We start from the raw sequence: 13,810 nt of genomic DNA, 5'->3' as shown, positions 1-13,810 counted from the left end.
TAAACTCAAAGTGGAAGTATGTTTTTCAAAATGGTCATCAAGACGTCGTTCTTTCGACTGAAATGACTACCTCTTACAAAAATGACTTGTAACTTATATTTACAACTATAAACATATACTTTTTCTATTTATATTATTAATCTTTGGTTCGATATGAAACCATAGCAATTGGATTCACTCAAAAAGGATTTAAAACGGAGAAATTATGGGCAAAACAAAATCGGATAATTTTGCTTGTTTTAGCTACGTGAAACTTTGTAACAAATCTATACTAACCATAACTTAACTAACTTATATTGTATTATACATGTATTCTAACATATATTATGTAATCTTGATAGACCATAGACACGTATACAATGTTTTGAAATATCATATCGACGTCATCTATATATATTATTTGGAATAACCATAGACACTCTATATGCAGTAATGATCGAGTTAGCTATACAGGGTTGAGGTTGATTCCAAAATAATATATATATACTTTGAGTTGTGATCAAGTCTGAGACTTGTATACACTGGGCCGTGGATTGATTAGAGAAATTATATTGATTTATTTAGGTACTACTAACTGTAGACTACTAATTGTGGACTACTAACGTTGGACTGTTAATTTAACAACTTAAATCATCAACATGTAATAAAAATATTATGAATATATTTCGATCATACTTTGATATGTATGTATATATTTGTTATAGGTTTGTGAATCAACCCGTGGCCAGGTCTTATTTTCCGACGAAGTAAAAATCTGTGAAAGTGAGTTATAGTCCCACTTTTAAAATCTAATATTTTTAGGATGAGAATACATGCAGTTTTATAAATGTTTTACAAATTAGACACAAGTACTTGAAACTACATTCTATAGTTGAATGATCGAAGCCGAATATGCCCCTTTTAGCTTGTAGCCTAAGAATTAGGGAACTGGCCCCTAATTGATGCGAATCCTAAAGATAGATCTATTGGGCCCAACAAGCCCCATCCAAAGTACCAGATGCTTTAGTACTTCGAAATTATCATGCCCGAAGGGAGTACAGGAATGATGGGGATATTCTATATGCATCTTTTTAATGTCGATTACCAGGTCATATGAATGATTTTTATGCAAATTGCTATTATGCATGCATGTTGTTTATGAGAAATAGAAATATGAAATCTTGTGGTCTATTAATATGATTTGATAAATATATAGGCTAAACCTATAAGTCACCAACATTTTTGTTAACGTTTTAAGCAAGTTTATTCTCAGGTAATTGTTAAGAGCTTCCGCTGTTGCATACTAAATTAAGGACACGATTTGGAGTCCATGCTTGTATGATATTGTTTAAAAACTACATTCAAGAACTTATTTTGACGTAACATATTATCATTGTAGACCATTATTTAATGGTCGTGTATAAACGATATATTGTAGATTATTATTACTTGATAATCTATGTAATGCTTTTTAAACCTTTGTCGATAAAATAAAGGTTATGGTTTGTTTTAAAATCGAATGCAGTCTTTGAAAAACGTCTCATATAGAGGTCAAAACCTCGCAAAGAAACCAATTAATATGAAACGTTTATAATCGATATGAATGGGACATTTCAGTTGGTATCAGAGCATTGGTCTTAGAGAACCAAAAATTGCATTAGTGTGTCTTATCGAGTTTGTTAGGATGCATTAGTGAGTTTGGACTTCGACCGTGTTGTTCTTTAAAAACGATTGCTTAACACTTTTTGTTGGAAACTACATATTGTTAACATGTAAATATTATGTGATATATTAATCTCTTAACGTGTTTGATATTGTGTAATAGATGTCTACCTTTAGTACAAATCCCATCAACTCACCTAATAATAATGAAGAGTCGAATATATTTTGGGAATAATCACAAATTCCCAAAGAGGAACCAGAAGAAGAGGAACCGGAAGAAGAGTTTCCAGAGGAGGAAATATTAGGAACCCCAGAAATACAAATAAATAAAAGAAAATCCTCAACCAATGGACCAAAGTTAAAAATGGTCAATGGTGTTTCCGTCGAGGAAGCAAAATATTGGGAAAATTACCAATTTTCCGATGAATCGGATCCCATGAGGATTCCGATGATGTTATAGAAATCACCTGATAGGTCAGATCATGTTGAGATTGAGAGAAATGATAAGATAAAGAGAGATTCAGTATGTAAGCATGAGACTCGGTATTAGAGAGAATCGGTACAATTACATTCCACAGCTTCTAGAACTCGGTTACAATGCAATGGCTATCTAATTAGGACTACTTATGTTCTTTATATAGCCCTCTTCTAGGGAACCTTCATTTAAGCTTATTTTCACATTAACACTATACAACTTCGGGGTCCTAACAATCTCCCCCTTAGTGGTAAATGTGAACTTTACAACATAATCCTATTTTGAAATCTTGAGAGGTCCAAACGTTAGTTTCCATCGTGTGCCATCTGGTTTCGAAACTTCTACTTGATTTTCTGAAACTTGTTTAGAAGGTTTCCAGACACCCCACGCTTTTCTTGGATCTCCCTCATATAATGGATATCCATCCATTTCCTTGAAATATCTTCTCTTTCTCTATCCACGAAGTATCTCAAACTGTCTTATACGAACTCGGAGTTTCAGACGATCTCTTATATGCTTTATGAATTCTCCAAGACCCATTATCATGTCAATGTCATGGAACTTGCTTTGATGAATCTTAAGATACTTCAGTGCAGCCTTAAGTGTTCTATCTGAATATTTGTTCAGCTCTTCAGTACGAATGAACACCTTTTCTTTTTGAGAATTTACAAAAACAAACCCTTCGGGTTCGAATTGCATTTGAAACATCCTCATATCCTTCAGTCCCTCTGTAAATTGATTCGGACACGTAATTCGAATCTTTTTCCTTTTTGCTTCGAGACCTATTTGAAAATCTTCACGTCTCATCAGTTCAATTGTCTCCATCATGTATCTTTTCACAGCTTCCAAAGCTTGAGCCTTAGCAAAAGGTCGAATGATGATGATACTGAGGTAGTTGTAGATGTGAATGATGTCAAGCATGTCAAGATTAAGAAAATCTGCTTCTGTGAACTTGTACTCTTTCTCATCTTCTCTAATAACGTGGAACTGACTGATGACGTCTTTCTTTTCACTTATCTCTACTCCGACTCGAGTGATATTCAACACTTCTGAAATACGATATTTTCTTTGAAGCCACAAATCATCTTCATCTTTGTTGATATGTTTTCTCCACATAAACTCATACCAATTCTTTTCACTTGCTGGAAGCAATCGTGAACCTATATAAGTAAACCTTTTACTCCTTGGTAATTCATTGATGCGGAAGATCTTGTAAGCATTTTCCTCGATGAATGTGTTTCGTAACGTTATAAAATCATGTTTTACTCCCAACAATAATCTTTGCTCATGATTCTTAAAGAATATTCCATGATTGTATTTGAATCTGGAATTCACTGTTTCACTTGATGTAGGTGTACCAGAAGTTGAACTTTCATTAGCATTTGTTAGATTTGAACTCGATGAGGGTGTAGAATTTGATGAATGACCAGTAGGATTTGTTGCATCATCATCTTCAATATGATCAAAGATCTCATCTTCATTTGGATTAACATAAAGATTGTCTTCATCGTCATCAGAAGAATCCATTTCATCATCACTTTCTATTACTGGTTCAGGATTCTCTTCATCTACAATCTCTACATCTTCCGAAATTGAAGATACTGATGATAACTTGCTTAGAATGACAAATCCATCGTCATCCGTCTCTTCAAGATAGAAATCACTCAAGTTCAAATCCTCATCTACCAGTCCACTATCAGCCTCATTATGAACAATTGGAATTATAACTTGCTCAAGCTCCTTATCATCAATTTCATCATGTGTAGAAACCATTTCTGATTCCATCTGAACTTGTTGAGCTTGTGAAGCTGATGAAGACCTTACACCACCACCCTTAGTTGAAATGTTTACCGTTAGATATTCTCCATCTACTCCTATCTCCCCCTCATGGCTATTCTGAGGATCAAAATCGTCATGTTCATCATCACGGTGAGGACTCAACGGAGAAGAGCAGGAATTAAGTGGATATCGAACACGAGCACGAAACAATGCTTGAAGCGAAGTGCGTCGAAGAACATCTAGATTGACTCTAGAAAACATACGACTGAAATATTCTTGCTCCAAAGCATCATAGAAAAGTGGTAAACGAGAAGGTGATGGTGGAAAAGTAACAATAGGAACACGAGCAGCAGCAACTGTTGAAGGCGATGTCGGTGGAAGTGTTTGAATTGCCGTGAGGGCAGGTAAGGATGATTGTGCGATATTATTCTTATATGTAGGGCTGTACATACTACTAGTCAGATTCGTGATATCCCCTTCTGATGGAGGTTGGGTAACAACTGGAGTTGTCACCGGCGAAGTTTCTTTCGAAGCATCCGCCTCCATGACTTTGGTCTCATGGGACTCTGACAGAGTAGTAGAACTACCCGTCTGTTTAGTTCTCGCAGAGATATTGCTATCCCCGACTCCTGAAATCATTGATATACCATGAGGTGGCACATCTCTTTCAGTTAAAGACTCTTCCTCCAGACCCTGAGATTCAGAATCCGGAAGAGAAGTGGTTTGAACCAATGGATCACTTTCATGAACCAAGGGAACAGTCTGCTGGAAGTCTGATAAATATCCCGAAGGATTGTCATGTTGACTCATTTCCATGGGCGCGGCAGATCTTCCTCATCAAGATAAGCCGGACCTCGAGACCCTGTTGTACATTGAAGTACAGGAGGATTTCCAGCCGATACGCAGAGTGCCTTTTCAAGATTTTTCGGCTCCCCTTCGGCCGTTCTGGACTTCAATGATTGAGTTTCCTCAATCGATTGAGTCAACGCAGACTTTACTGTAGAGGAAGACTTTACTTCCTTAGATGCCGAAGCACCTTGCTTTGTAGGATTTTTTATTAAGTCCTATTTAGATTGGATGGGCTTAGTAGCCGTTTTACCATCCGTGCGTTTAGATCTCTTGCTTACCGAAGCTTGCGCTTCATTTAGCGTAGGGCTTACTATTATTCTTGAATGTGATACGGAGATGGGTGAGGGTGACCTAATTGGCTCTAGGTCTTGGTCCGTATCACCACTGGTTGGAGTAACTGTTTGGCGGACGATGGGTGTCGAAGTCCTAGATCTAGTTACTCGTTGGGTTGGCGGAGTCTGAATCATCTCATCAGGCATGTATCGAGTTCTCTTAGGAGAATGTTCAGGAGATGATTCAGATGCTATTGCTGAAGTGTCACTGCTTACTTCGGGTGTTGTGGAAAGGGTTGGTTCAATCCTAGTTGGACTAGGTTCCCTGATCCTCACGGGTTGAGCTTGGTGTGCTACCCTAGATCGTTTGAGGTTCACCCTAAGTGGAGGATTAGTTGGCCCGGGTTGTTGAACTACAGGTTCCTCTACAACCTCTGAGGCTGGAACCACGGAAGGTTCAACTTTTTCTTGTTGTATCGGGTTCGGAAGAGGTATTCCTACAGCCTGAAAATAAGAACGCATACGAGCGTCTTGGGGTTCAGCTAGCCTCACTAGCCAATTTGGAATTGGCGCAGTGAATTGATTATCAGACACCATAGGGGTGTTCATCTTCAGCTCTCCAAACCTTTTCATCTGTAATCCATGTGTACCTGGTACAAAGATATTTGCATTTCTGCAAGCATTGATAGCATTATGGATAAAGATACAGAAAAACCTTTCGCAAGGAATGTATGAACCCCTTGGCTTTTCAACCTGTGCCTGAACCAAATCCCATATAAGTTCTGCATAATCAGGATTCTCTACTCTTGTGAATGAGTAGAAAAGTTTGAGCATCGGCACAGTTAAGCTATCAGATCCACTTCTTGTCATCAACAAGCATCTGTTGATGATTGAGAAGATCACATACCACCTTGAGTGAAGATATTTCTTCTGAAACTTAGCTGGTGGAACATTGGTAGCTCCAACATAACCAAGATCAAAGACAGAAGTCATCATTTTCTGAGTAGCAGGAAAAGCATGAGCATACTGTACAAGAGGAAGTCTGAATATCCTCCTGAAGTCTGCTTTTGTGATACTCCTGAATCCTTGTACTCCTCTCAGCCTAAATTCAAATCTGGCTGGTTCGCCCTGTGGATTAGTAGCATTTGGTTGTGTGGCCTCCACAAATCTGATTGATCTGTTAAGAATATCCAAGTCTGTTTCTGGCACACTAACTGTGGAGCTCAGAGCAGGCCATAAAGTATGCCTCTCTAGAATTGCAGTCCAATATTTGCAGGGAATATTGGTTTCAGAGTTGATAAAGTGATTGTTCGCCATTTAGCTGTATAAATAAGAAATAGAAGACCACAAAATATTTAACAAAAAGCATATATCTCTATTCTTATTTGCCTTTGAAATCCTTTTTATATTTTTAAATTTTAAGATTTTTATGGTTTTTCAAATATAAAAGTCTTTTATTCTCAAATATGAACAAATAATTGACAACCATGACATTCATATGATATTCATCTTAGTACAAAATCATCATGCAAAGTCAATTATATAACACAAGGAATCAAAACAACACTTAGTCAATTTCAGCACAATTCAAGCAGATTCGGTAGTTATGAAAACTTTAAATTCTGTAACCAAATAAGCTTGAGTTTTCATATCAGAAAAATATAGAATAAACATGTTAAGTGTTTGAAGATAAAAATCAGAAAATTTCAAGGTACCAAATTTCAGACTCGGTATCAAGAAGGAAAACCAGATTCGGTATCTTCAACAATTAACAGAAAGTCACTCAAACATGCATATTCTATCACATATCATGTAATTTCACAACCATGATCAAACAACCATTCAATTACAAGCATATTAACATGTTAATTGTATGAACAAATTCGGTATAAAGATAAGAACACATTCGGTAGATACAGAATCCATCAAATAAGCAATTAAACATGTAATCAGGCTCGGTCAAATGATAGATCAGTCAATTTAACTCGGATTAGACAAGATTTTATGTTGATTTTCCAAATCAATTGAGTTTAATCAAAGATTAATTGAAATCGACTCAGACTCGGTATAATCAACAAAATTTCAAAAATTAAAGATCATAACTAAAAATTAAAGATCATAATCCAGTTATTTTGAACTTTTCTGGTTGATAAAAACATAATTATCTCAGATCTACAATAATATATCTTAAACATTGATTAAAATGAACAATTACCAAGAATTTGAAGAAACGGAATGACGGACTCGGTAGAATTAGGCAGATTCGGTATAATCAACAGACTCGGTAGGAAATTAATAACAGTAAGAGTAATGTTTGACTTTGACTCTCCTTTTATAGATACCGAAGGTAAAATACCGAATGGGCTTTACAGAATGGGCCTAATATACCGAATTCAGTTCAATTTTTCAAAACATAAACAATTTAACTCCAAATCTTGACAAATTGATTTTTCCTCTTGAAATCCATTTCAATCTTTTCATGAAAAACAATTCTGAGACAATTTTTTTGAAAACTTTAAACTTACCGAATCTGTACAGTTGGTTGTCAGACTCGGTAAAATGCTAAAAATAGCATTTATTCAGTAAAATTTAAATATTTTTGGATTTTATCTTTTCCAATTTTTATGAATTTTTCAAAATAAGATTTGTACTTAAAAGAACTTTAAATTTTATACAAAGTACAAATCTCTAGTGATACCAATTGTTGACACGGGTTGCGTACTGAGATGTATACATGCCATAGTGAATTATTTCAGATAAAAACAAAGAAATTTTGAATTCACTTTAGAAAAACAATATTTTTAAATAATTTTCTCATTTTCTCCCTTTTTTCCCCCTCAAAATGTGATATACAAGAAAGTAAATCAACATTTTGATTATGTTCCCAAGAAAATGAATCAACTCCCCCTTGAAATAGGATATCAATGAGTTACCTCCCCCTTGCGTAACCATTGAACAAATGTACCTAGGAAGTTATCATTAATCTAAAGGCAGTCCCTTAAAGAAAAATTATCTAAAGAACTGAAACTTAGTTGCTCCCCCTAGAAAGTATCTACTCCCCCTAAACACAAGATTCCAAAAATAAGTCCTAACAGATCTAAGGAATATCAAGCACTATACTCTACCATGCCAATCTCTTTGATCAAGAATTTTAGCCTAAGTTCATATAAAGGTTTAGTGAACATGTCAGCTAATTGCACTTTAGTAGGCACAAAGTATAATTCTACATCCCCTTTCTCTACATGGTCCTTAATGAAATGATAACGAATATCTATGTGTTTAGTTTTAGAATGCTGAACCGGGTTGCTTGTTATTGCAATAGCACTTTGTGAATCCCAATAGATCGGGGTCTTAGAAATCTTAAAGCCATAGTCCAAGAGTTGAGTTTGCATCCATAAAACTTGTGAACAACAGTGAGCTGCAGCAATGTACTCAGACTCAGCTGTTGATAAAGACACACAGTTCTGCTTTTTGGATGACCAACCAACTAGCCTATTCCCCAACATCTGAATTGATCCAGATGTGCTTTTTCTATCAACATGGCAACCACCATGATCCGCATCAGTATAAGCAGTGAGATTGAAATCAGATCCTTGAGGATACCAGATCCCAAGGTTAGGTGTACCTTTAAGGTATTGAAAAATCCTAACAACCGCTTTGGAGTGAGATTTCTTAGGGTTGGACTGAAAGCGGGCACAGACAGTTACGGCAAGTGTAATGTCTGGTTGACTTGCAGTCAGATACATTAAAGAACCAACCATGCTTCGATAAAGCGTAATATCAAAGGGTTCCCCATTAGTATCAGCATCCAGTAAAGTCCTCATTGGGGTTGTCATTGGTTTTAAAGCAGTCATTTTAAAACGTTTTAGCATATCATTGATATACTTTGTTTGACTGATAAAAATCCCATTTGGTAATTGTTTTACTTGTAACCACAAGAAGAAAGTTAACTGGTCAAGCATGCTCATTTCGAATTTGCTGGCCATAAGGTCACCAAATTCTTTGCATAAGGCCGGGGACGTGGAACCAAAAATAATATCATCAACGTAAATTTGAACCAAGAGAATGTGACCGTGGTTTTTACAGATGAATAGCGTTGTATCAATCGTTCCATTAGAGAAGCCATTGTCCAGCAAATACTTTGTTAAGGTCTCGTACCATGCACGCGGTGCTTGCTTCAGACCGTATAAAGCTTTCTCCAAGTAGTAAACGTGGTTTGGATGAATGGGATCGACAAAGCCCTCTGGTTGATCAACATAGACTTCCTCTTGAAGATAACCATTCAGAAAAGCAGTTTTGACATCCATTTGAAACACCGTGAACTTCATATGAGAAGCAAATGCAAGGAAAAGAAGAATTACCTCAATCCTAGCAACCGGAGTAAACGTTTCGTCATAATCAATGCCTTCTTGTTGTCGATATCCTTTGGCCACAAGACGTGCCTTCTTTCGAACCACAATTCCATCAGAATCTTTCTTGTTCTTGAAAATCCACTTTACCCCTATTGGTCGTTGACCCGTTGGTCTTGGAACTAATCGCCATACTTTCAATCGTTCAAATTGATTGATCTCGTCTTGCATTGCAACTACCCAGTATGGATCTAGTAAAGCTTGAGCAACCGTTGTTGGTTCAATCTTACTAAGAAAGGCTGTGAATAGACACATATTCTGAGTAGCCCTTCAAGTTGACACTGGAGCAGATGCGTCACCAATAATAAGATCTATTGGATGACTTTTAGTCCATCGGGTGTGTGGAAGAGGTTGTACATCAGTGGTATCCATTGAAACATCAACCGTTGTTGACGTTGAGCCTTGATCCGCTGGATCTGATGTAACATTATCTAATGGATTCAATAGAGTTTCTGGAGAAACAGCTGGAGTTGTATCAACTGTTGAATCTTGAATTGGTTCAAGATTATCAGTAACAGGAGGTTGGAGGGAGGATGAAGAAGCAACAGGTGAATCAGTTGGTGTTGAATCTTCATCAAAAAGACTTTGAAGAGTCTCCACGGTAGTTGACTGTGATGGTGTAACCGGTACGGCTTGAACATTTGAATCTCTTTGAGGAGTATAAAGACTATCAAACAAGATATCCAGTTCCTCTGATGTAACCGTAGGAACACCCTTCTTCGAGAAAATTGAGTTTTGCGCGGAAGAAGTAATAGCCAGGTAAGGATCGGGTTTTGAACTGAGTTGTTCAAAAGCCATTCTCGAAAATTCATCGAACTTGATGTTAATGCTCTCTTTAATCATCTTTGTCCACTTATGATAAACACGATAAGCAACTTTGTTCGAGGAATAACCAAGAAATATGGCCTGATCGCCATGAGGATCAAACTTTCCGAGGCTGTCAAAATCGTTAAGCACATAGCATATACAACCAAAAACACAGAAATATTTGACATTCGGGCGTCTACCATATAATAACTCATATGGAGTTTTATCAAAACATTTGTTTACAGTACAACAATTTTGGGTATAGCATGCAGTTGAAATGGCCTCCCCCCACATTTTTGGAGGTAATTTGGAGTAGGCAAGCATCGTTCGTGCTGCTTCGCACAACGTACAATTACGTCGTTCGACTACTCCATTTTGTTGGGGGGTCCGAGCAGCAGAGAACTGATGTTCAATTCCTTTGTCTTTCAAATAACTATCAAGCGGGTCATTCTTAAATTCCGTCCCATTATCAGTTCTGATGCTCTTAACATGTTTGTTAAAAGAGCGTTGAATCTTTTTAATGAATTCAATGATAATGGCGGGGGTTTCTGACTTAGTTCGCAAAAGAAAAATCCATGTAAACCGGGTATAGTCATCAACAATGATAAGCACATGTTTCTTGCCACCGAGGCTAGAAATACGCATGGGTCCACATAAGTCCATATGCAATAATTGCAAACACGATGAAGTACTGGGGTTTTGTTTAAGCGGATGATTAGTCCGTTTCAGCTTACCCATCGCACATGATGGACACACATGATGCTTATCATATTGAAAGGTTGGAATACCATCAACTAAATCTTTAGAGACTAGTCGATTGATACCCTTGTAATTCAGGTGTGACATCCGATGATGCCATAACCATGAATTTTCTTTGGTAGAACGAGTGGCCAAACACATGGTTGCATGTGATGGTGCATCATTGAGGTTAATAGTATATAGTGAAGCACAACGTTTACCAACAAGAAGATCATTCCCTCCGGTGGATTGCACCGAGCATTGTCGACGTTCAAACAAAACTTTGAGATCTCCATCGCAGAATTGGCTCACACTAAATAAACTGCACCCCAAACCCTCAACATATGAAACCCGTTTGATTGTTATTCCATTTTGCACAAAATCTCCTTAACCCGTTATTGTTGCAATCTCATCATTTCCGAATGTAACCGTTCCTAGGAGTTTGTCAATGAAGTTGACAAGCAAGGATTTATCGCTCGTCATGTGTCGAGAACAATCGGAATCGATATACCAAACACGGACGTCGAAACCCTGTAAATGTGAATTTCCTAGAGTTTAGATACCCAAAGTTTTTTGGGTCCTTTTCGGTTAGTACCAACAATAAACTTTGGATTAACAACAAACTTTGGATCAATGATGAAATAATCACGTAAAGAATCATGCAGTTTAGACAATAAAGCATCATTTAAAACCACATTACATGAAGCATCATACGCAATATCAATCTTTACATCGTTATCAGAAGTCTTAACACACAATTTATTCCAAGTAGATGTTTTGTTCACAGACGAAAATTGAAAAACATGAGATGATTTCCTAGGCCGACTAGCAGATTGCTTTGGTTTGGTTGATACTTTCTTAGTCGTGGACTTAGGAACTCATACAGATTTGTAATTCATGTTTGGATTATGATCTGTGACACGAAAAACACCTTTGTTAGTTAGACGTCCAAACTTTTCAGTTGACACATGAGATGACTGATTTTGCAGAATTTCCAATTTGATTGTACGTTCTTTTGCATCATACTCACTTAAATCAGGTTTAGAACTTGTGTGTGTTGTGGACTTAACTGATTTCTTTAAAAGACTCTCTTTTGAAGTTTTTGTCATAGGAATCATAGGAATCTTTTCAGTTAACACAGAACCATTTGGAGAATGAACCTTTTTAACAATATACTGAGTTGTAGAAACAACTTTCGAACCATGATTGCCAAATTGAGAACGTAGAGGATTTTTAAGAATAGTAATGGGTTTTACATCCTTAGATGTTGTTGTTCCCTTCCCCTTCTTAGTAATCCCACCAGTACATTCAAGCACATTGGTTGCAACATTAGACGTTTGCTTAAGTGTGTTAGCCTGTTTCATTTAAATTATTTTTTGTTTTAAGCTTTTAATCTCAAGACATAATTCTTCAGCAGAAACTATCACTTCACCCTCCTTAAAAGCATAAGTACATTCTTTCTTAGGCAGTGAAGGCAATTTATCACACAAAGCAAGCATTTGTTCTAATGATTGGCACTTAAGTTGCAAGTCAATATTCTCCTATTCAAGTTGAGCTACTATACGATTCAAATTACGTACAGCAGGAAAATGCAAGTAATAATCATGCAAAGGATCAAATTGACTTTCAAAATCTATCAAAGGTTCAATGTTCGGTTCATCCTGAGGTTCTACTTTATCATCTAAAGAATTTTGACCTAGAGAATCTATCTCAAAGAAGACAGTTAGTTTATGTGCTAGGTCTGCACGGAAAACATCATCTGGACATGCAGGTAAAGTTGGTAGAATTGGTTTCACATCAAAAATTGGTTCATCAAACACCTCATCTATTACAGTAATGCTAGAACTAGGTTTGTTAAACACTTCATTCTCAAGCATTAAAATGTATTTCTCTAGTATGAGTGTTGGGATATAAACCAGTCTACGCTTAGGCACATAATCTTCACGTTGCATGTTCTTTTCAGTTTCAACAAGATTTTTCAAGAAATCAGGATTCGATTTACCTATCTTAGCATTGATTTTTTCATACATTAAGCTAATTTGATGGTATTTCCTAGATTTACGATTTACAATAATATCATCAAAATCAGCATCAGAAGCATGTACAAAATGCGATGGTAAACCAGCTTGAAAATAATCAGAATGATATAATCCTGGAATCTTTTTAGAAGCATCTTCCAAAATTTTCGGATCTTCATAACCCAACCCCCACTTTTCACCATGAATCGTTTTTGGTCTATTCATGAAAATCGTTTGTTTTGAAAGTTCCATATCCATGATAGCTTTGGATTGCTCTGTTCGATAGAGTTTTTCCTCATATCGAGCAAGTTGTGCTTTCATTTGAAAAGATTCTTTTGACAATAAAGAAATTTCAGTGTTCTTTTCAATTATGGTGTTTTCCAATTGAACGATTTTCTTGTTTAGTTTTGAAAGTGTAGGTTCATGTTGATTTTTCAAATCAGAAAGATCTTTTTCTAAAAATTAAACTTTTTCTGCAAGTCGTTCCGATTTTAAACGATAATCAGTTCTTTCAACTTTAATTGGATGAATTGTCTTTTTCAGATCTTCCAACTCAGTTTCCTTATAGTTGAGTTAGAGAGTCAATTGTTGCACATCCGTTTGCAATTTGGATGAGGAAGGTCTGGTCTCATTCATTTTGATTTTATCTTTTAAAACTTTGTTTTCAGATTTTAAGCCTTTGACTTCTTTTGACATTGAGACCAGATTCTTCATCAAGTCATTTTGCATTTTTATAAAATCAGGTGAGATTTCAGATGATTGTACCTCATCATCATCGGATGTTGAGTCAGAATTCTCCATTGCTTCCTTAGCTTTGATGAG

This window comes from Rutidosis leptorrhynchoides, chromosome 3, assembly GCF_046630445.1.
Source record: "Rutidosis leptorrhynchoides isolate AG116_Rl617_1_P2 chromosome 3, CSIRO_AGI_Rlap_v1, whole genome shotgun sequence".
NCBI classification, from domain to species: domain Eukaryota; kingdom Viridiplantae; phylum Streptophyta; class Magnoliopsida; order Asterales; family Asteraceae; genus Rutidosis; species Rutidosis leptorrhynchoides.
This window is presented reverse-complemented; position numbering follows the sequence as displayed.